Source organism: Lactuca sativa, chromosome 2 (genome assembly GCF_002870075.4).
Source record: "Lactuca sativa cultivar Salinas chromosome 2, Lsat_Salinas_v11, whole genome shotgun sequence".
Lineage (NCBI taxonomy): Eukaryota > Viridiplantae > Streptophyta > Magnoliopsida > Asterales > Asteraceae > Lactuca > Lactuca sativa.
Genome location: NC_056624.2, coordinates 123,602,097 through 123,626,204, shown reverse-complemented (window position 1 = coordinate 123,626,204; position 24,108 = coordinate 123,602,097). Strand labels below are relative to the sequence as shown.

Sequence of the window (24,108 nt, the reverse complement as noted above, 5' to 3'; positions counted from 1 at the left end):
CTTGACTTCAACAAACTCATAAAGTTTCAGGCTTTGGAACATAAACCCTAAAATGAACCACAATATGCACAAATCAAAACAATGACAAAGCTTTGAGCTTGATACCTCCAAATGATGCACCAACCATAAGGAAACTCAGATTCAAAGCTTGTACTCCAACTCTACTCTCTTCAAAGCTCCTTCTTCACCCAAAGAATCTACAAAGATCACTGAAAAAGTGTGACTGGAGGTTCCAGGTGGCCGGTTGGTGCTACGGGTTTATCGTTACAATGTCAGGTAGGTGTGTTCTATGACTTTAGGACTACAATGGCCTTATAGTAGGTGTATGGGTCCCAAGTGGTCGGTTAGTGTTACGGGATGATCGTTGCATTGTCAGGTATTGGTGTTGGTACGGGTTTAGGACCATAATGGGTTTATAGTACGTGTATGGGTCCCAGGTGGTCGGTTGGTGTTACGGGATAATCGTTCCAATGTCAGGTAGGGGTGTTGGTATGCATTGAGGAGCATAACGGGCTTATAGTAGGTGTATGGGTCCTAGGTGGTCGGTTGGTGGTATGGGTTGATCGTTACAATGTCAGGTAGGGGTGTTGGTACAGGTTTAGGACCGCAATGGATTTATAGTAGGTGTATGGGTCCCAGGTGGTCGGTTGGTGGTACGGGTTGACCGTTACAATGTCAGGTAGGGGTGTTGGTACGGGTTTAGGACCACAATGGGTTTATAGTATGTGTATGGATTCCAGGTTGTCGGTTGATGGTACGAGTTGATCGCTATAGTGTCAGGTAGGGGTGTTGGTACGGGTTTAGGACCACAATGGGTTTATAGTAGGTGTATTAGTCCCAGGTGATCAGTTGGTGGTACGGGTTGATCGTTCTAATGTCAAGTTGGGGTGTTGGTACGATTTAGGACCACAATGGGTTTATAGTAGGTGTATGGGTTCCAGGTGGTCGGTTGGTGGTACGTGTTGAACGTTACAATGTTAGGTAGGGGCGTTGCTACAGGTTTAGGACCACAATGGGTTTATAGTAGGCGTATGGATTTTTTTCTTACATAATTTAAAATAAAATAAAAAATCTTAACAAAGTGTTCACACAGAAAAATTAGTAAGCTAACTAAACCTTATTCTTATTTTCGTTTTATTATACTATTTTCCAATTGTATATACATAATTAAATGTTAAATATTTTTTTATTTCCAATAGTCATATAGTTGTATCCTAACGTAAAATTGTTAATTTACAAGGACCAAATTTGTATCATTTCTATTAATATCAAGTAACTCGAAATAATGTTTCAAAAACCAAAACGTGTTTCCAAACCATAATTTATGCTTCTCATTGTGTGGGTTCACTTTCTGATTAAAATTTTGAACTTTTTTGAATTCGTCAATCAAAATTAAGCAAATATAATAAGAGGCAAACATTTTTTTTCCATTTTGTTTTTGGCTCCAAATCAAGGCGGGAATTATTCATCTATCTCACCGCCAAAACTATGACGATCAATCCATCAGATCAAGGAAATTCCGATAAATTTGGTAACAACCCTCAATTTAGGACGTACTAACAATGTAATATTTAAAAGACTTTGATTTTTTCAACCACTGTATGGTTTTTCTCTAGGCTATATCCCAGTTGGATTATAATTCAGTTCATCATTCGACAACATTCATCATGCATTTCTAATGTACGTATATTCTTTGTGTATGATGTCAATGTTATTGATTGTATTGATTAGGGATTATACATAAAAAAGAAAATTTTTTATTCTTCATATTACTTTGCTTGTTGCACACCAAACGTTCGATGAAATGTGTATGTGAAATTTTGTATGTAATATATGTTACTCATACATTTTCATTTAACATATAAATAATCAAACTTATTTCATATGTTTCATGTCAACAGAAGAATCATAGAGGTGAACAAGGAACAACATCAAGATATGCCCGCCTATGATATGGAATATGAGCAAGATGATGGAACCCAAGTTTATGAATTGGACACAGAAGATGGTCAAAATAAGGACATTGACTATAATAGTCATTCAGATTCGGAAGAAAAAAAAATCCAAAGCACACTTCCTACAAGGTCACCTACGAAGAGGGGTCTGACTCGATTGCCAAAGCTGAAGACTGAGTATGTCAATTCTGGTGGTAGAAAAAAACGTGTCAAGTTTGATGAATTCGGTAAGTTTACAGGGTAGAATAATGCATTGTTTGTTAGTTATTTGGGAGATCTTGTCCGCGAGAAGGTGGGATTAAATGCTCTTTGCTGGAAGAAAGTAAACCGGAAGTGAATGAAAAATTTGGGAAGAGATTACAGTAAAAAAAAAATTTCAGATTTTTTAACTGCGTCTCATATTTTAATTACAAATCATGTATTAAATTCTAACAAATTCATTATTGTTTCATTTTAGCGCCATTTTGAAGTTGATGAAACTGGAAAAAACAATTTGTGATGAATAAGGCTTGGTATCCTTCTACGAAACTTCAGAAGGAAATTGTATGCAACTTACATCAAGCCACATCTAGGCAATTCCAAAAAACTTGGAGAAATCCCTGTTCGATATCGTGCAATAATTCCTAAAAAAAGATGATTGGAACAAATTCATGACATATACGCATTCTGAACAGTTTAATGTTACAACTTTTTTTCCAAAACTTCTTCATTAATTTATCATAAAATTACCAAAAAGTGCATGACAAATCTTTTTTTTTTTTTTTGACAGGTTGTGTCACAAAAGACTATCAAAGCGCGAAAGATGTCAAAGTATGTTGATCGGATGGGACGAGGGGGGTATACTACTTTTAGGCGGAAGTTGGTAAGCTTTTTTTAGCTATATGATCCTATTATATTACCTTCATAGCAATGTACTGAACATAATTTTACTTTATATTGTTTACAATTTAATTTTTTTTTTATCAAGATTGAAGAGAAAGTGATTTCAAAGGAAGAAATGCCCCCAAGGTAAATTATGTGGTGTAAAGGACATGAAAGTAAAGGAGAATTTAAGGATGAAGATGTTAAACTTATGGCGGATAAACTAGTAACTTCAATAAACTTTTTTATTACTTTTACTGTAAATATTTTAATCAAATTTGTTAGGACAATAATTATTAATATTTTGTGTGCTAGATGGAACAAGAAAATCAGATAAAAGAAGTACAAGTAAATGTTGAACCAGGCATGGATGTCATGACCTTAGTTTTTGGCAAGGAAACGGACGGATTTTTAAAGGGTGTCGGCATAGGAGTTACTTACAACATATATTTCAATGTTCCTCGCAATAAAGGATCATCTAAGGAAGAAATCAAAGATCTTAAAGTTGCATTGCATAATGGAAAACTTGAGCTTGAGAAAAAAGATGTTGAACTCAAGGCTTTGTCTACAAAGGTTAATGAACAAGATCAAACACTAAAGCTAGTTTTGGCTCCTCTTAAAGCAAAAGGAGCTGACTTTCCAAATCTGTCTCATACAGTTCTAAGTAATCTTATTAACAACATCTATTGTAAATGTTACTTGTAAATTGCATTTATTTTAGACATTTTCCATGTTTCTTTATATTTTCTAGGGTATTTCAAGTGACAAGATCGTTGAAAGTAGTGAAACGACTCCTATTAGTCTCAAAACCAAGGAACCATCAAAACCTGTAACACCAGTATGTTATCATCTTACAATATCATCGTTGATATACTTTTTTTTGGTACTAATTTTGGTTTTTTCACTTTGGACTTTAACTTATTTAGGTTATTGCAAAACCCACCAAGAAACAAGTTCAAACCAACTCTGCAACTGCAACTCTCGATACACAATTGATTTCCACGAAATCTGCAACAGTAGTATATAATAACTTTACAATTTTAAATACTTTTAATTTATCATTTATATTAAAATATAATTTTACATATATGTCTTAAATTTTTATATTAGGAAAATACAAAACCCACCAGGAAAGTTGTTGAGTCTAAGACTGCCACTATCAATCCTGAATACCAAAAATTTCACCAAATAAACCCCTTCACTTGGTCAGTTTTTTTTACATGTTGAATATTACTTATCATTGTAGCCAATAAAGTATAGTCTATGATATCTATATAAAAGGAACATTGTTGCTCATGCTACTGTTCACTTATCATCAAAAAGGCAATTCATTCATGGAGTTGCTCTACAAGATGATTGCTATAAAGTTTCTGTTGATGAAGTGGTAATAAAACATGCATTTCTACCCCATACAACTGGAGAATTCACACGTTGAGGATGTATATAAAAGTTTTGTTCCATGGCCAAAATACCTTGTGCAAACCGAGTCAAAGGTTTGTTTAATTGTGTTCACTACTTTGTGCATTACACTTTATTTTCTTCATAAAGTAATATACTAAGTTTTTGATGAACTCATTTTTAGTTTCAATGTTGTTATAGGTACCAAAAATTATATCACATCAAGAACATCAACATCAAAACTCAAAGAAAAGGAAACCAACTTACATATCATCTGATGCCCTTCTCAAGAATATAAGCAGCAATAAAAATAAGAAGAATGCCTAGTTATGTTTAGGTTTTTGTTTATGATGTGTTCGATTTTTTTACCATTATTTAAATTCTTGAAATTAGGACAATTTTTTTTTTGGTATTTTAATTAGGAATTTAATGTATGGATTTGGATTTCAAATATTACTAGTATCAAATAATGAATTTTGCTTTCGTTTCATATTGTTGGGCTTGGTTACTTTACTTTAAATTATTTTGATGTGTCTACAATGTAGAAAAAGTAACAATAAATATTAAATTAAAGAGGCTTTAATATAAATTTTACCATATTTTATAGGTTTTCAATGTCTCTAAAATTATACAATGGTTACTTTACATCATTTTTTAACGTGTGGCTAAATGGTTAACAATAGTCATAATATACAAGAATTATGAGTCGACAGTTGTTTTAAAATGATGTTTATTCTAAATTTTTTGTGACTAAGTTAAACATTGACAACATGAAAAACAATTCATGTGGCAAATAAATACCATAATTGGTTGTTGTTGTGACTAAATACTAGCAAATCATCACTTACAAAAAAAATTATATGTGTCCATTTGTCACACCCCCAAACCAGAACGGCGGAAACATTCGGGGGCGGAGGACGTCATATTCAGTATCATAACAGTTCATAGAAAGGAAAGTACACACCACCATATATATTAAAGTTTCCAAAATGTTTACATAATTGTATCCGTTACATGTTCAAAAGTTAAATACATAAACATCTTTCAAAAGAAGTAATTAACGTCAGCACGTTAATCTCCAAAAGTTGATTTCCAAATCTGCTTAGCGGTTCCCTGAGAATACAAGTTATTTCAAAGAAAAAGTGTCAACATTTAAGTTGGTGAGTTCATGAGTAGTGTTTTGAGAAAATGTACGTCATTCGAAAGTTCGTGTATGTTTTCCAAAAAACGCAGTTTTTCAAATGTAAAGAGTTATGATTTGTTGTGTTTGAAAATGAATGTATTAGATCCAGAAAAAAATCTCATATTTTCCCTAATGGTTGAGATATGAGTTGTTGTATTTTCCAAGAAAAACCCTTATTTTCTTATAAATGTATGAAATGCATATGAATGTTCGTGTTATAAGTTGTAAATGGTTGCACCAAGAAAATCCCTTATTTTCCTATTAGTTGTTTGGTTTGTATACAGGAAAAACCCTTATTTTCCTGACATAACTGGCAGTCTCCAAGACCGAAAATCGCAAGCAACCGATGTGCTTGTAAGTTGTGTCATGGTTTTACATAGTAAAGCTATACGAAGATCGCACTTGTTAGATGAAGAATAGTTTTAATAGCTACTCGTTCATAAAAGCATAATACCATAATAATTGTATATCCGATGAGTTTTATAACCGTACTAAACATAATATGCCTGTAGCGACGTTCTTCAGGCGTCGTAGCGTTATGACAACTGTCACCCCAAAAGACGGACTGTAGCTAACAGTCAGGGCGCGGGATCATGACTTCCCGTATAGATCTATACACATTTGACACGTTCTCCGAACGGGAGACTCTGGTTATAGACAGAACTTGTAGCGATACCTTTTCTCAAAAAGGCAGTGTTTGAAGATGTACACGTCTCACGGATTCTCAACTAAGTTTGTATTAAAGTAGTAGTTTGTATGCAAAGTTTATCCTTTTTCACAATGTTTGACAAAGCATAAATCATAAGTTCTTTGAATGCATAAAATGATTTAGTAAAGAATGTTACCCTTGATATGATGTATTTGTATGTAAACGTATAAATAAAACATATTTCTATTTATAAACATATTGTATCCCAAGAGGGTAAAGCTGTGTTGTGAGGTGTTTTGCATCATAATAACTTCATAAGATAGTTAAAACAACAGTATGAAATGTATATCAAAAGATTGATGTTTCACATGATTTTAGTCGTGTGTTTACTTGTATTCCTCCCCTAAAATAAAAACATTTAGAATGTATTTAAAGAGTGTTCGAAGGGGATATGAACTCACTTGATAGTTTGAAGATAGCGAGATGGAAAACCGGACAGAGTTTCGTCTCGGGAAATGGATTTTCCTCGGGATTCTCGGGAATCTCGGGAGTAAAATCGACCCTCGGGACTTGAGCAAAAAGACCAGAGCTTCGGGTTTGAACAGGCACACAAAACGAGGCAAGATTGTGAGATAGAGGAGAGAGATATGAGCATTTTTCTCGGAAGCCCTCGCATTCTATTTATAGGAAGGCTGAACCGCCTCGATACGCGGGGCGTACGCTCGTAACTAGCGCGTACGCGTACGTCATGCATGACCGAAGCCTCGACTGCCTCGGCTTCGGATGGGACGGGTCGGTGGGGAGGCGGTTCGGATGGGACGGCGGGTCGGATGGGACAGCGGGTCGGACGGGTCGGTCGGACGGGCGGGTCGGAAGCCTCGGATAGGGCGACGTGGACGTTCCGAGGCCAAGTCTCTCGGGTACGCAGGGCGTACAGGGGTACGCAGCGCGTACCTCGGATGAGGACGCTGACTCCTCTTCGGATAAGGTCCGAATTTTGATTTAAATAAATATATAATTTATTTAATAAACTTCAAAAATTCATATCTTCTTCATACGAACTCCGTTTTCGATGGTCTTTATATCCACGCGTAGGTGAGACTACGCTCTACAACTTTCGTTTAGACTCTGTTGGCAAATTCCGAAATTATTTTTATTATTTATTTTATAAATCATCGTGTTTAAGGAATTTCTTTAAAAATTCATAACTTCTTTATCTGACGTCGGTTTATGTCAGACTTTTTACCGCTGAAATACCATTGTCGAGACCTTCGATTCTCGTTTAGGTCATTCTGGCCAAAAGTCGCTCGATCTCCGATTCGAGTTTTTACGTAACTTCGTATTGCCGGTTTTTGTCGGAAAACTTAGAATGGTCATAACTTCTTCGTTATAACTCGGATTTTAGTGTTCTTTATATGCTTGGAAACCTTAAGACGATATCTATTACATAGCGTACTCCAAACAAAGCCTTTGAATACTTCATTTTTTGATGATATTCTAATTACTTTTTCAAAGAGGTTACAAGACTCGAATTTCAAGGACCTAAAATGACGGGTTGTTACACCATTTACCGAACATGGTCATGCTCACCGTAATTATATGTATCTAAAATATACCCAATAGTCTTAATACGATACCACATAGTCCTTAATTTTAACAAAATGTGTGTCTTTATAATACTTATGATTGTATTTCACTGAATTGTGTGTCTCTATACGATAGGCTATAGTCACTAAAATTGATTGCTTTTTGTGATTAATTATTAGCAAGTCGCCACATATGGAATTAATTTCATGTCGCCATTTAGCAAACATGGTCATGCTCACTGTAATTAAATGTTTACAAAAGATACACAATAGTCTTAAAAAAATTTAAATTGTGTGACAATATATAAGAAAACAACTACACTAAAACATCATGAATGTTGCAAGTTTGTGATATACAGCCACCACAGATACTAAATAAATGTGTCTATTGACGGTTTAACGCTACAATATTGGATATTTAAGGAACAAAATTCCGTACACATTTGCTACACTTTTATAATATGGCCACAAGTTTTCATATCATACGAAAACTATATTTTAAAATGACCATAAGACCCATATGATGGCTTCACCTTCAATCACACTTTCAGTGAAAAAAATAAATTCTCACTATACGCATATGGTCACACTTTTTTGGTGAGTCTGTAGGTCATTTTTGTATTGGTGTGGGGCACCCTCAAAATAAAGTCCTCAAGCAATTATCTTCTTTACTTTCGTTTAATTCTAGTACTATCGACAATTGTAACTCTTTTCAAATCAATAAAAGTCATCCCTTACCCTTTCATGCCTCATCTCTCACATCTCATGCTCCATTAGGTCTTTTATCTTTTATCTTCGGATGTATGGTGCTCCCCTATCGAATTTATTGATCACTTCAAATACTATATTATCTTTGTTGATCATTTTATCAAATATATATGGTTGTATCCCATGAATAGGAAATCTGATTCACTAGTGATATTTATTCGTTTCCAATTACTAGTAGAAAATGTTTTTAACACCAAAATCAAGCAACTTTTTCTGATAATGGTGGAGAATACATAAAGTGATGGGTTTTGAGCATTCTAACACTTCCTAAGTGTACATGCAACCCTAATAACCTTGGATCTATGTTTGTCTAATTATCATGCAAAGTTGAATTTCCAAGGTTATATTCCTATCTAGCATACATGGGGAACAATTTTAACTTGAATCATAGATAGAATAACTTACCTTGTTGTTGCTTGTGTTCCTTGAAACCTTGTGAGCCTAGCACCCCAAGTGTGATGCCTCAAATGCTTCACACAACACCAAATGCTCTTGGAAAGACTCTTGAGATAACACACACTTCTCAAAATCGGCCAAGCCCTCTTGTTTCTTAGTGTAGCCGATTTTGGTGGAGAATATGCTTCTTATATAGTGTTGACACATCTAGGGTTACACCATGTAAACCCTAATGTGTCATGACTCTTCATTTCCATGACCCATGGGTTTGTAACTCCCATGGAGCATCCATGGAGCATCCTATGGGTAGAACCCAACTTGATAATCCATGGAGCCTCTTAGCCCACTATACAAGATATGGATGATTTACATAATCAACCCATGTATTTAATTAGTTATCCTTTGATCACTTAATTAATTCCAAATTAATTCTTTGATCAACTAATCAAATGATATTATTAATATATTAGAACTTATAATATATTAATAATCTCCAAGTGTTATTTCTCTCATTTAGTCTATCCAATTGCATGGTGCCATGCAACCCAAATGGACCATGCCGGGTCGAGTCAAGTACAAGTCCGAAATAGTTATGGACTTAGACACCTTATCCAACAGTCTCCCACTTGGATAAGTCTAATAACTATATCTCTAGTACTTCAGGAACCGACCGGCAATCGTAGCTCTTTCAAGGTCTCTCGGAACTGAGAAGATGATGGTACGCCATTTAAGATAAGTGATCATATAATCCTCCGTTCTGGATATCAGCCGGACAAATACATGGAACATTGTCTTGCTTATTGTCCAGCATTTGTTTACCGATTTCCGATTTGTTTGACATAAAACTTAATTGAACACATCAACTTAGTTCTGACCGGGCCCGGTACATGGGTCAAAACAAAATCATCGAGGGGCCCAGATATCAGCTTCTAGTCCAAGAAGGAACGGATAAACTTCGACTCATATGTTTGTTCTACCACTCATTGAATTACACACAAAAGTACGTTTTATAACATCGAGTTACCAATGCGATTTCGTACAGTCAATGCATAACCAACTTGTAAGTAACAAATCATATCTCTAGGTTTGAAGACTTATATGATATTACCGTCTCACGATCACTCGAGATAGAATTCCATGAAGTGATTCCAGTGAGCGTGGGTTGAGTCCAATGCTCAGAACTTATGAGCACTCATGATTGTTGTAGCCTTGTCCAAGACCTCTACAACCAAACATGACAGTCTTGATTCATATCTACTTCCAACATATGACCGACTGTGGAGGTTTGAATAATATGTTATACCAAACAAAATTATTCTGGAAGTCAAAACATGCAAAAGAAATATAGTAAACGATCGACAAGAGATAGCAACACTTTACTCATAAGTAAAACACTTTTATTCATCATCAAATGTCAATTACACTTTACAAATTTCGAGATTATCTAACTACTAAATCTAATATCATCCTTCAGCCCTATGCTCCGAGCATGCTGAAGATGCTTAACCCGAGTCAGTCCCTTTGTGAGGGGATCTGTCGGATTCTCATCTGATGATACCCTCTTTGCCACGAGGTGTCCTTCTTCGATCCGATGTCTAATGAAATGGTATTTTCTGTCGATGTGTCTGGATCTCCCATGATCCCTTGGTTCCTTGGCTAAGGCAACAGCACTTTCACTATCACAGAAAATTTCCATTGGCTCTTTAATAGTTGGTACAACTCCAAGGTCTCCAATGAAGTTCTTCAGCCATATCGCCTCCTTTGCTGCCTCGCTAGCTGCAATATACTCTGATTCACAAGTAGAATCTGCCACTGTCTCTTGCTTGGAACTCTTCCAAGAAATTGCTCCTCCGTTTAGGGTAAAGACCCAGCCCGACTGAGAGCGGAAATTATCCCTATCAGTCTGGAAGCTAGCATCACTATACCCTACAACTCTCAAGTCATCACTCCCACCGAGGGTAAGAACCCAGTCCTTAGTCCTCCGTAGGTACTTGAGGATATTCTTTACCGCAGTCCAGTGTGCCTTGCCAGGGTTCGCCTGATACCTGCTAACCATGCTCAAGGCAAAAGCTACATCGGGTCGAGTACACGTCATAGCATACATGATCGATCCTACAGCCGAAGCGTAAGGTGTTCGACTCATTTCTGCTATCTCAGCCTCAGTGCTAGGGCTTTGTGTCTTACTCAATCTGGTGTTACTCTAGATGGGTAACTCTCCTTTCTTGGAATCCTGCATGCTAAATCTCTTCAGCACCTTATCCAAGTAGATACTCTGACTAAGTCCAATTAGTCTTTTACTCCGATCTCTCAAGATTCTTATCCCTAGAATATAGGCAGCTTCACCAAGGTCCTTCATAGCGAAACACTTCCCAAGCCAGGACTTTACTTCCTGCAAGGTTGGAATGTCGTTTCCTATGAGTAGTATGTCATCCACATACAATACCAAAAAGCTAACTATACTCCCACTAGCCTTGACATACACACAAGATTCATCTTCACTCCTAGAAAAGCCAAATTCCTTGACCTTTTCATCAAAGCAAAGATTCCATCTGCGAGGTGCTTGCTTCAATCAATAAATGGATTTCTCAAGCTTACACACTCTATTAGGGTACTCGTTGCTGACAAAACCCTCTGGCTGACTCATGTAAACATCTTCAGCCAACTTTCCATTAAGGAAAGCGGTTTTGACATCCATCTGCCATATTTCATAATCATGAAATGCAGCTATGGCTAACAGAACCCGAATAGACTTAATCTTGGCTACCGGAGAAAAGGTCTCATCATAGTCCACTTCAGGAATTTGAGAGAAACCCTTTGCAACCAGTCTAGCCTTATAAGTGTGTACGTTACCATCCATGTTGGTCTTCTTCTTGAAGACCCATTTGCACCCTACTGTCTTACGACCTGGTACATTTTCAACCAAGTTCCAAACTTGATTGTCATACATGGATTGTATCTCGCTATCCATAGCCTCTTTCCATTTAGCAGACTCGGGGCCTGCCATGGCTTCCTCGTAGCTGTTAGGGTCATCTTGACTTACTAGTGTCTCATCACTAATAAGTGTCTCACCTTCTGCAGTAATATGGAATCCATAGTAATGCTCAGGTGCACTCCTAACTCTCGTGGAACGTCTCAGAGGTACAGATTTGTCAATTGGCTCAACAGGAGTTTCCTCCTCAAGTTGAGGGCTAGAGTTTGAAGTTCCTTCACCGCTTGATTCTTGAATTTCTTCAAGATCAATTTGCCTCCCACTGTCTCCTTGGCTTATAAACTCTCTTTCTCGAAAGACTCCTCTTCTTGCTACAAAGACCACATTGTTACTAGGTCTGTAGAAGAGGTAACCAAAGGATCGCTGTGGGTAACCGAAGAAAATACACCTCTCGCTTCGAGGTTCGAGCTTATCATGAGTCTCGCGTCTCACGAAATCCTCACAACCCCAAATCTTGATGTGGTCTAGTTTAGGTACTTTACCAGTCCACATCTCGTGAGGAGTTTTGGCAACTTTCTTTGTAGGGACTAGATTAAGAATATGGGCGGCAGTCTCTAAGGCATACCCCCAGAATGAGATTGGTAGCGTAGCTCGACTCATCATGGAACGAACCATATCTAACAAGGTTCGATTACGCCTCTCAGCCACACCATTCAACTGTGGTGTCCTGGGAGGTGTCAATTGTGAGACTATCCCACATTCCCTTAGATAGTCGAGGAACTCTGAACTAAGATACTCACCACCACGATCGGATCGAAGCATCTTAATGTTCCTGCCCAATTGATTCTCGACTTCCTGTTTAAATTCCTTAAACCTCTCGAAAGTCTCTGACTTATGCTTGATCAAGTAGACATATCCATATCTAATATAATCATCAGTAAAAGTCAAATAATAACGATTAGCATCCCTTGTGGCATGTTTGAATGGTCCACACACATCCGTGTGTATAAGGTCCAACAAACCTTCACCCCTCTCACACGAACCTGTGAAGGGTGACTTTGTCATTTTTCCAAGTAAGCATGATTCGCAACTATCATCTGACTTTAGGTCAAACGACTCCAAGACTCCATCCTTTTGGAGTTGGCCTATGCGCTTCTTGCTTATATGTCCAAGACGAGAATGCCATAATGATGCTTTATCCAAGTTATTATTAGTAGAATCAATACACAAAACATTATTTCCTAAGTTATCTACAACAGATACAGCTTCATACACACCATCACAAGGTAATGCTTTAAAATAAAGAACATTATTAAAGAAAGCATCAATAGAACCAACTTCATTATTAAATGAAAAGGTAAACCCTTGTTTGTACAAAGAATGAAAGGAAATAATATTTCTTGCCATTCCTGCCGAGTAACAACATTTATTCAAATCTAAACTAAACCCACTACTTAGCGATAAAGTATAAACTCCAATCTTGGTAACAGGTATAGCTTTCCTATTCCCCATGATCAAGTTTATCCTTCCTTGCTCCACATCCTCACTTCTTCTTAGTCCCTGCAAGTCACAACAGATATGAATACCACACCCGGTATCAAGGACCCAAGAATTAGAATGGGGTGAGTTATTAGAAATGATAGTGTAAATACCTGCATGGTTGGGTTTAACTTTCCCATCCTTCACATCTTGCTGGTATTTTGGGCAGTTCCACTTCCAATGAGATTTTTCATGGCAATAGAAGCATTCAGCCTCTTTTGGGTCAGAAGAAGGAGTAATGAAACCTTTCTTGGTTCCACTTGAAGAAGAGCCATCAAGGGTCCAAACCTTGGTACCCTTAGAAGAGCTCTTTCTCTTCCTCCCTCGACTTTTCCCGATTGCCAAAACCGGAGTAGAGTTTTGAGTAGGAGTGATAGCAACCGACTTCCCCTTAAGACCTGATTCTGCGGTCTTGAGAAGTCCCTGAAGTTTGCTGAGAGTGACTTCTTCCTTGTTCATGTGATATGTCATGCGGAATTGATCATAGCACGATGGTAAGGAATGCAAAATAATATCTATTGCAAGATCCTCCGGGAAGTTCACATTAAGCTTCAGCAAACGATCCACATACCTTTGCATTTTCTGCATGTGGCTCGTGATGGATTCCCCGTCCTTCATCATGGTTGTTATCATGGAGCAGATGATTTCATACCTCTCTTGTCGTGCACTTTGATGGTATCTTTCCATCAAATCTTGGTGCATTTCATAAGGGTAGAAATCCTCATAAGACTTTTGGAGTTTCGCTGTCATCGTGGCCATCATGATGCAACCCACTTTCGTAGCATCCCTTTCATGTGCCCGAAATTCAGCGATCTCCTGAGGAGTTGCAGTGGACTCATCAATCTCCTTAAGCTCCTTGTCAAGGACATATTCTTTGTCCTCGTAGCGGGTAATCATCCTGATGTTTCTGATCCACTCATTGAAGTTGGATCCATCAAAGGTGACTTTCCCACACAAGTTCATAAGGGTAAAGGAGCCATTAGGATTAGAGCCAGAAGCATTGTTGAAAGACATCTGAAGGAAAGAGAACAAGATTAGTTTAGATATAAGAGAATCCTTAATAAAACACCCAAATGTAATATTAAGGCTAGGATCCAATCACAATATAATATAACTTAGAAGAGGTATGCCGTAATCTAAGCTATATCATATTTGAAAGGTAGGTGAATGACGATTCACCAATTTCCACCACGAAAATCGCAATATTTTAGTATTAGGTTTTTGAATGGTTCTTAGAAATTCCTAGATTCTTTGAGATTCAATGAACTTTTCAAAGGCATGTTTCAATCTCGAGTGTGCCCTCCAAGTTTTGTGACTGGGATACCGAGGATCACAAAACGAGGTGTGAAGTAACCATGCAAATCACTTGGTATCCTTAAAGTTTATCACTCAATCGATGTGCCGGTTAACCACACACGCTCCATCGATACTATAATAAACCCTAAGTCACCCTTTACCTACCTTGTTAAGTCCAAGTTAGTGTGCCGGTTAACCACACACGCTCCACCAACGACTTAATCAAAGTGTAAAGTGTAATTTCATGGAATAGCACCTTATTCACATTTTTCCTAAAGTAACTAAGATTGGGAATTTAATAAAACATTTAGTTACTTTATAATATTCATCATACTTTGAATGAGAATTAATAAGTCCTTGTCTTACCCGTTCGGCTAACGACCCTCCACCGATCAAGCAAGCGGTGGGTGAGAGTGGACACCCATTAAGTCACCATTTTATAGGCAACAACCTTATACCCACCTTATAGACCGGCTTCGTGAATGAGGCGTACTAGCGGTAAGACGACTTTGTTCTTATACATATATATATAATTATTAAATCATAATAATATAAGTATAAGGGTTGAATTTTAACTTTTAAAATTCTAGGGGTTGGAACTAAAGTTTTAACTTAACTTTACTTGTTCCAAAACTTGAGGGCAAGTTTTGTAAACTTTCAAAACTTTTTCACTTCTTGTAACTTATGAGTTTAATAGAGTAATAAAATGAGGACTTTTCATTTTTCCTAACTCTTGTGTTCTTTTAATGGTTTTTAATCCAAGAGACTTTTGGTTTTCCATAACTTGAGGACAAGTTATGGACTCCATTAAAACACATTATGATCATGAATTAATCCACCACATAGGTTACAAATAATTCCTATGATCATCTAAACATCATAAGAACAAGAATATGAATATGAACACTTTCAAGAATCAAAATCACATTGAATCTTTGTAATTTTGATAACTAGTTGTTGTAAATGAGTTAGAAAAGACATTACACCTTCTAAAACAAGTTTTCAAGTACCAAAACATTTTAGGGTAATGATTCTAATCCATTTCCAGCAACTCAAGTCGAAATTCTGCACTCTGTCGACCCTACTCGCCGAGTGCATAAACCTACTCGCCGAGTAGGTTGAAGATACACATGAACTCGACGAGTCCTCCCCATGGACTCGCCGAGTCCATCAGTCAGACAGCAGACTTTTCGACTTTCTTCAACTTTTAAGCACAAATAACAAACAAACAAGCCTAGGCTCTGATACCACTGATGGGTTTTGAGCATTCTAACACTTCCTAAGTGTACATGCAACCCTAATAACCTTGGATCTATGTTTGTCTAATTATCATGAAAAGTTGAATTTCCAAGGTTATATTCCTATCTAGCATACATGGGGAACAATTTTAACTTGAATCATAGATAGAATAACTTACCTTGTTGTTGCTTGTGTTCCTTGAAACCTTGTGAGCCTAGCACCCCAAGTGTGATGCCTCAAATGCTTAACACAACACCAAATGCTCTTGGAAAGACTCTTGAGATAACACACACTTCTCAAAATCGGCCAAGCCCTCTTGTTTCTTAGTGTAGCCGATTTTGGTGGAGAATATGCTTCTTATATAGTGTTGACACATCTAGGGTTACACCATGTAAACCCTAATGTGTCATGACTCTTCATTTCCATGACCCATGGGTTTGTAACTCCCATGGAGCATCCTATGGGTAGAACCCAACTTGATAATCCATGGAGCCTCTTAGCCCACTATACAAGATATGGATGATTTACATAATCAACCCATGTATTTAATTAGCTATCCTTTGATCACTTAATTAATTCCAAATTAATTCTTTGATCAACTAATCAAATGATATTATTAATATATTAGAACTTATAATATATTAATAATCTCCAAGTGTTATTTCTCTCATTTAGTCTATCCAATTGCATGGTGCCATGCAACCCAAATGGACCATGCCGGGTCGGGTCAAGTACAAGTCCGAAATAGTTATGGACTTAGACACCTTATCCAACATAAAGATGCGAGATCATCTTTCTGCATTTGGTATTACCTGCTTCAAATCACCAACACATACACCTAAGCATGATGGATGTGTCGACAGAAGACATAGACACATTGTCAAAACTGGACTAGCACTCATCTGTCATGCTAGCATCCCTATTACATTTTGGCCTTTTGCTTTCACTACTGCTGCCTATCTGATCAATCGCTTACCAACATCCACTCTCCACTACTTGTCTCTTTTCTAATGCCTATTCCAAAAGAACCAAAGTATGTAAAGCTAAAATGTTTTGGATGCTTATGCTATCCCTAGCTAAGACCCTACTTCTTACATAAACTTCATCCTAGATCTACTCCCTGTGACAAATGTCACATTTTATAGACGCTTGCAGGGTGTCAGGTACTCTAGTGTCGGTTAGTATGGTTACGAGTATCCCAGGTTACCTTATAATTCATGGCCTTAAGGTAACGGTATTTTACACTGTATTTTACACTGTCTGCTGGAAACCCACTATCTGAGTCACACTGTTTTTAGACCTTGCTAGCCGTATCTTTCATTTGATACCGTCTGGGGTCTGTATCCTCTGTTTTTAGACCTTGCTAGCCGTATCTTTCATTTGATACCGTCTGGAGTCTGTATCCTCTGTTTTTAGACCTTGCTAGCCGTATCTTTCATTTGATACCGTGTGGGGTCTGTATCCTCTGTTTTAGACCTTACTAGCTGTATCTTTCAATTGATACTGTCTGGGGTCTGTATTCTTGTTTTAGACCTTACTAGCTGTATCTTTCATTTGATACAGTCTGGGGTCTGTATCCTCTGTTTTAGACCTTACTAGCTGTATCTTTCATTTGAGACTATCTGGGGTCTGTATTCTTGTTTTAGACCTTACTAGCTGTATCTTTCATTTGATATTGTCTGTGGTCTGTTTAGCATTACTGTCAAACCTGGCCAGTTATGTAATCGTAAGCTGGAATAAATGTAACCTGATCAACTACATTTATTCGAGATGCGATGAACATGTGCTTGGGAGTGATAGTGGTGTTGCAACAAGTCTGAAACTTACCAACTAGGAATGCTAGAGCCAAACATAAAGTCAAAATACTATAGGAGTATTTTGGAACACTAAAAGATTCATACAAATCCCATAATCACATTCAAAAGATAAGAAAACCAACAAGAAATTAAAATACCATAGGGGTATATTAGAATCCATAACCAACCTTGTGTGAAGAACTAAAAAGATCCTTATGGATATACCTACAACTATAGAGGGTATACTCCCAAGGTTATATATAATAAGGATCCCATAGGCTAAGAATGTGTGGTTTCCCTCTACTTCCTTTTCCTTGTTTGGATGTGGATACCGAGTAGTATCACATATTTGAAGGCCTATCGGATCTAAGTTACATATGATTTGTATACCCTGTGTAATCGTAGCAGGACATGATATAGATCATCCAATGAAATGTTAATAACCTCTTAGGATTCTTTAGACATTTCCATTCTCGCACGAACCCTGTAGAAAACCCTATCCACTTTAGTGCTTGACAGAAGAGTTGATGCAGACCCAGAAGAGGTTCATTGAGAAGATTTCCTATTCGGAAATAAATGAACTGGGTTGAGACTATTGAATTCACCAAGTGCCTATATCTTTTTAGGGACATCGGTGAGAAATTCCCTTAAACTTCCGAAATTTCCAGTCATCCATCATGAAGTGATGACACCCGGAGTCGGATTCGGGAGTAAGGTGGAGTGGAAATTCAATGTGTCTTCATGAGAAAAGAACCCTAGGTAACTACCCGAAGGAAACCAACGCCGATTCCAATCCAGATACGAGGCAGACAGAGGGAGCCAGTACATGGAACCCAAGAAGTGTCTTACCCTCGTGTTCATCACGCTAATGCACCCTTAAAATAATACAATTTAGTGAGTTAGTGGTTACACTACTCACGCTATGTGTTAGGTAAATCGTCGTTTCTCGTTGCCAGTCACACGATTAGAGCAGATCCCCGCACCTCTATTGAGAGTATGTAGCCATAAGCCTTCATGAGCCTCTCTTTCCGCTGTGTTCGTTCCGAACTGTTCTCAACTCTTTCCAGGCCGGAGAGTGAAACCTTCCCAGTATAAAGGTAACGTAGTAGGAATGACTCGCATCTTATGGCCTTTTCCGATACTCATACTCCTACCTTGATTACAGGGACTACATCATAGGGATGTAGGTCGACACTCAGACAACCAGTACCCGAGGCACGGGAAAAATTTATGCCTAATACAGTCGGGACAGATATGTCCAGGGTTAGCCATCGTCTCTCATTATCTTGTATTCCTTTCCGTGTAGGAAAAACCATGCCTCCGAAAAAGCGTAACCAGTCCACAAGCAAGAAACCTACTCTCTTATTCGATGAAGTTACGTTCCAAGCTGCGGTCTCGGCAGCCGTAGCAGCTGTCATGGCTCCCCTGAATGCTAACAACGCCAATGTTAGCAAGGGCCCTATTGGGAATTCCGATCCTAGCAATGGACAGCAGCAACCAACACCTGTATACCCAGCCACCCAAGAACCTCAACCGAATCCACTAAAGATAAAACTCAAGATCGAGGAGGGAGGTACCTCGGCTCAAGGACTTTCCGAAGGGCAACGAGCTGAGGCAGTCAATACCCCTGTCAATCCTTCCCTCCTGACTTCAAGAAGACCATACCTAGGAAACCTTCCCCACTGCAGCAAGTGTAGCTACCATCATCATGGTATATGCCGGGAACTCTTATGTGCTAGGTGCAACATGAAGGGGCACACTGCTCACGTATGCAGAACTCCGGTGGAGTGTATTGCATCATTCACCAATGTGACGACCAATCCAGTTTGCCGACTATGTGTTGAGATTGGACACTTCAAAAGAGATTGCCCAACTGAAAGAAAAATAAGGACATAGGAGGAGCCTAACTCTACTACTTAGGGAGAAGCATCAAGGAACCCGGAAGATTTTGGTACGTCTCTCGATCTCAGATAACTAAACTGAAAACATTAAAAGGCTAATTCAAATGTAAATGCTTCCCCAATAAGGCGAAAGTCACAGCACTGATATAAGGTTTAAAATTTATTAGGTAAAACTATAATGGCTAAATATATATGTTACGACCATGTATAATTGAGATGGACAGACCTAGAGTGAGTGAATGCCGCCTCATTTCCTGTTCCTTGTTTGGTTGTGGATTTAGGGCGGAGTCGCTCAGTCAACAGTCCTCCCCACCTTAATTATACATGACTAGTATATGTTAGGCGATTATAGAAATGCCTCATGAGAATCCATTCATGAAAAGATACTCTACTCAGAAACACTTAGAACACTTTATAGATCCGCGTCGACTCTATCGGTCCAAGTATCCGCGACAATGATACACAGGACGAAACCCTAGACGCCTAGAACTTGTGTGCCTGTTCGGCGCATGACTCTATCGACCCTCACTTTATGTCATGTCGAAGTATGCCAATTTCGACGACTCTATCGATCATGGTTTGACGTAGTGCAACCATGTGTACATCCCTAGTGCTGTGTAAAAAGAACTTTCTCCGTAGCCATGTCGGCAAATAAAGGTTCTTCCGAACCTAAAACATAACACAAATGATTAAACCTAATGCGATCCGCCAGTCGTCCCTCTTATCTCAAACCTTCCGAAGTACCCAGGAGAAGGGTACCGCGCGCTGTTGACCGACCCCTCTTAGTCATATGGAAACCGAAGCGAAGGACACTGCAAGATACTCCAGAAGATGATAACCATCCGAAGCATACTCCGTAGATTCCTCAGAAAGACCCTTCGCACCTCGCACATCAGGTTCGTGAATCCAGAGGATAGAACTCATGGGATTAACCACTATAACTGAGTATATGCGTAAAAGTGGTATATAATTGAGATCAAAAAGATTTCAGATGTGTGCTTCCTCCCTACTCCCTGTTCCTCGTTGGGTTGTGGGTCTGGGGTGGAGTCGCACAACTGAACATCCTGCCGACCTCAATTATATACGGTTTGCATACACTAAGTATTAGTGGTTAAGCCAAGTATGAGCTCTACCACGAACCTCATAGTAAGACCCTCATCCTATTCCATAAAATAGGAGCTGGAGTCAAGAGAACCACTGCCGGTTAAGCCCACATAGTAACTAACAGCCACAGTTAGTAAAGAGATTAAAGTTCCGAGTGATGGGAACCTATACTCACTAGATTTGACCTAGACTGAGAAAACTCAGAACCTTCTGAAGAGTAGTTGCAGTAGATGCTCGCACTACTCAGGCACTTCGTCCACCCTGTTACAGACTAGTAGTGCCTAAGATCCTCCGCCCTCCCGCATGGAGGAAGTCACTGTCGCCTGGTAGACGATAGACTACATTCTCCGAAGTGAACACTAGGATACCGAGAACCACAGGATAACCCCCGCAGCCAAGAATACTTGATCAAAGTGCGATGTAGTTGCATTAAGCCTCATGACCCAGGTCCCGAAGAGATTATAGACTTAACACCAGCCTTGGTGTTAGTCTAGGGGTTATGTAGGAGCATGTGCTTTCCGCACTAGAATACACCAAAGTCTTAGATATTCATTGGACTATTAGGTGTTCCACGAATACTATCTTACGCAGAAATAGTAGAACCACCTCCCGAGATAGTCCAACACTCATCTAGTGAAACCCTATCTCCCTAACCCTGAGGGTTTCTGTTGGGAATATCTCAAGATTCATTATGCAGGTTCATTTTGCACGAGCTTGAGATAGACACTCTACAGCAAACAGATACCATAGACACGCAACCCATTCGATGACCTAGAAAGCCTCTAAAAGCCAATTGACAGAAACGCGAAACCAAAGATAACCCGAGCTTCCTGAGAACCAACCTGAAGGACTACACTACCACTATGGGAGAGAACGTTAGGAACTTCGGAATGGCGATCACACCGGTGGTGATCTTGCCATAGAAGTACACTATGTTCTAAGTACTGAAAAGCTCTACCCTTCTGAGAGCTTAGGACAATCTGAGAATCCTCGCGGAGATTTGGTCCAACCTTCGTCAGACCACTACTACTTTCGGATATTCCACAAGTTCCACACCAGATGGATCCACTTCTTAGACTGATATGCGTTTACCCGACGTCACTCTTCGTATCCCACTCATCTTGATAGAGACCATTGAGAACCCTAACCTCGTAGATACACCAGTCGGAACGCGCTAACTACACGAGACGGAATACGCATCCCGTAGGTGAAGGTATGTTGGAATGACAAACACAGACCATAGTTCACTTGGGAATGCGAGGACAAACAGAATAGGAAGTACCCTCCTGCCTCTACTCGGTCATTCATACCTACTACCTTTCCTAGACCTGAATTTCGGGACGAAATTCCCTCTAACGGGGGGATGATGTGACAACCCAAGTTTATTCCGTTACATTACCCAGTTACCGTTAACGGAATATTCCACTTTATAAAAGTTTCGTTAATTAGAGGTCGCCAAATAAATAAATGTTTTATTTGTTTACATTTTATGTCGTTATAGTCGTAATAAAGTAAATAAAAACACTTAAATTACATTTCCATAGTAATTTGGAAAAAGTTATATTTTATTACGACCACTAAATCGGGTGCGACCAAAAGCCCCGTTTAACGGTAGTATCAGGTAGAATTCCCGCTGACCTTCAACTCCAACCCCTATATAAGGGAGAGTAAACTCCATTTCAACCTTTTTACTCTCTCTCTACAACTTTTTCCCGAGCCAAAAATCGTCCGTTTTCGAGCCCCAAACAAGTAGGTAAACTATCCTAACTTGTTATATAGCTTATCTAGCCTGCAAATTCGAGTTTAAAACATAAATTAGGGACAAAATGATGTGTTTACGGCCCAAGAACACTCTTGGACCGTAAACACCATTTAATGGGGTTTTTAAGCCCCAAAACCCCTCCAAATTGCCCCTAAGGCTTAGATATGACTTTTAGGCTTACATATTCGGACTTAGAACACCTTGGAACAAGTTTTTGGAGAGTAAAATTGAGTTTACTGCCCAAGAACTTGCTTGGTCCGTAAACTCCCCTTCATGGGGAGTAAACTCAATTCCATGTGTTAGAAATACCCTAAACACCCCCTATGGCCTTGGAAAAATAGCTTGAATGCAATACCATTGTTGTAAGGGCCTTAAACTTCAATAAAACCAAAGGGATAGGAGTTCACGGCCGTGAACTCCCATAGAGGTGGTTCATGGGACGTAAACTCCCATTAAGTGCCCAAATGGTGCCCAAACTCCTTCATTCGACTTGGAAAAATACATAGGATTTATTCTCTATCACTTAATCCCTTAAAACACCCAAGAAAGATGTCCTTGGGGGCTTACGGTCGTAAACTCCCATGGTTGGGGCCGTAAACTCCCATTTGGTCCTTTTAAAAGCCTTAAATACATTCATACCTTTTAGATTTAGACATAGCAAAATTCCACAAACAATGCAAGGCCTTTAAACATCCTAGAACCCCTCCCCATGAGTTTACAGCCGTAAACTCATGGGGACTTGTCCCAGGTCCGTAAACACTATATGGAGAGTTTACTCTTGGAGAGTAAACTCCATTCCTAAGCCATTCACACCCTTAGATGTTACCCGGGACACCCCAAACACTTAACCAAAGTGTTTTCCGCTCTTTAGGGTGCGTATACTTGTTTAATTAGTATTATATATACTAATTGTATGTGAACATATGTTATCATATGTTAAATAGGTCACTAAGTGTGTCCTAGCCTTTACTTGACACCGAGCACCCAACCGGCACCTTCGTCGGATCCACTTACATCAGGTGAGTTCATACCCCTGAATGAACCTTTTAAATGTTTTTACATGTTTTATAGGGTGGAATACAAGTTAAACATGTCAGTTATCATATCAATCACACGTGATTGATAACCCGCATGCACAAGGATTTACCACACTGTAAAATGTTTTACCGAGTAGGATACTATAAATGTTTTGTGAAATGTTTTCACTTGTTCAAAACTCTTACTTATACTGTTTTATCAAAGTTCATTTTAAACTGGTTTATGAAAGGTTTCCAAAGAATTTCAAAAGTTTTTCAAGCTTATTTTACCAAAGAACACCAAGTTGTGATTTTCTTAAGTATAAAGGTTTTTCCAAGGTTTTCATCAAAGCTCTCTTTCATGTCGTATACTCTTACTTGTTAGATACCATTGCTTCGCTTTTACTTAGTTTAAACTCCTACTTGATAACGTTTCCACTTCGTGATACACATATACATGTTAACGCTTATACTTCATGATCCGGTTATTCCACACTGTTCGTTTATACATCACGATCCGGTTATTCCACACTGTTCGTTTATACATCACGATTTGGTTATTCCACACTGTACGCTTATACATCACGATTCGGTTATACTTCACGATACGTTTCCACTTGTTACACACTCAGACGTAGTTAGATGTATGCATGTGCTTGTATAGATGCATATAAATAATGATTGAAGGACTTAGGAAGGCTTGTCCGCCCTATTTCCTTTTCTTCATTGA

At 38.6% G+C, this 24,108-nt stretch overlaps 1 long non-coding RNA gene across 1 annotated transcript; it reads left to right on the top strand.

Moving 5' to 3' along the window:
* Window positions 1-2,419: 2,419 nt before the first annotated feature.
* LOC128132044 (uncharacterized) lies at window positions 2,420-3,229 on the top strand. Its single transcript, XR_008229974.1, has 3 exons — window positions 2,420-2,817; window positions 2,923-3,042; window positions 3,132-3,229. It is a non-coding gene; the product is annotated as an uncharacterized LOC128132044 (long non-coding RNA).
* The last annotated feature ends 20,879 nt before the right edge of the window (window positions 3,230-24,108 follow it).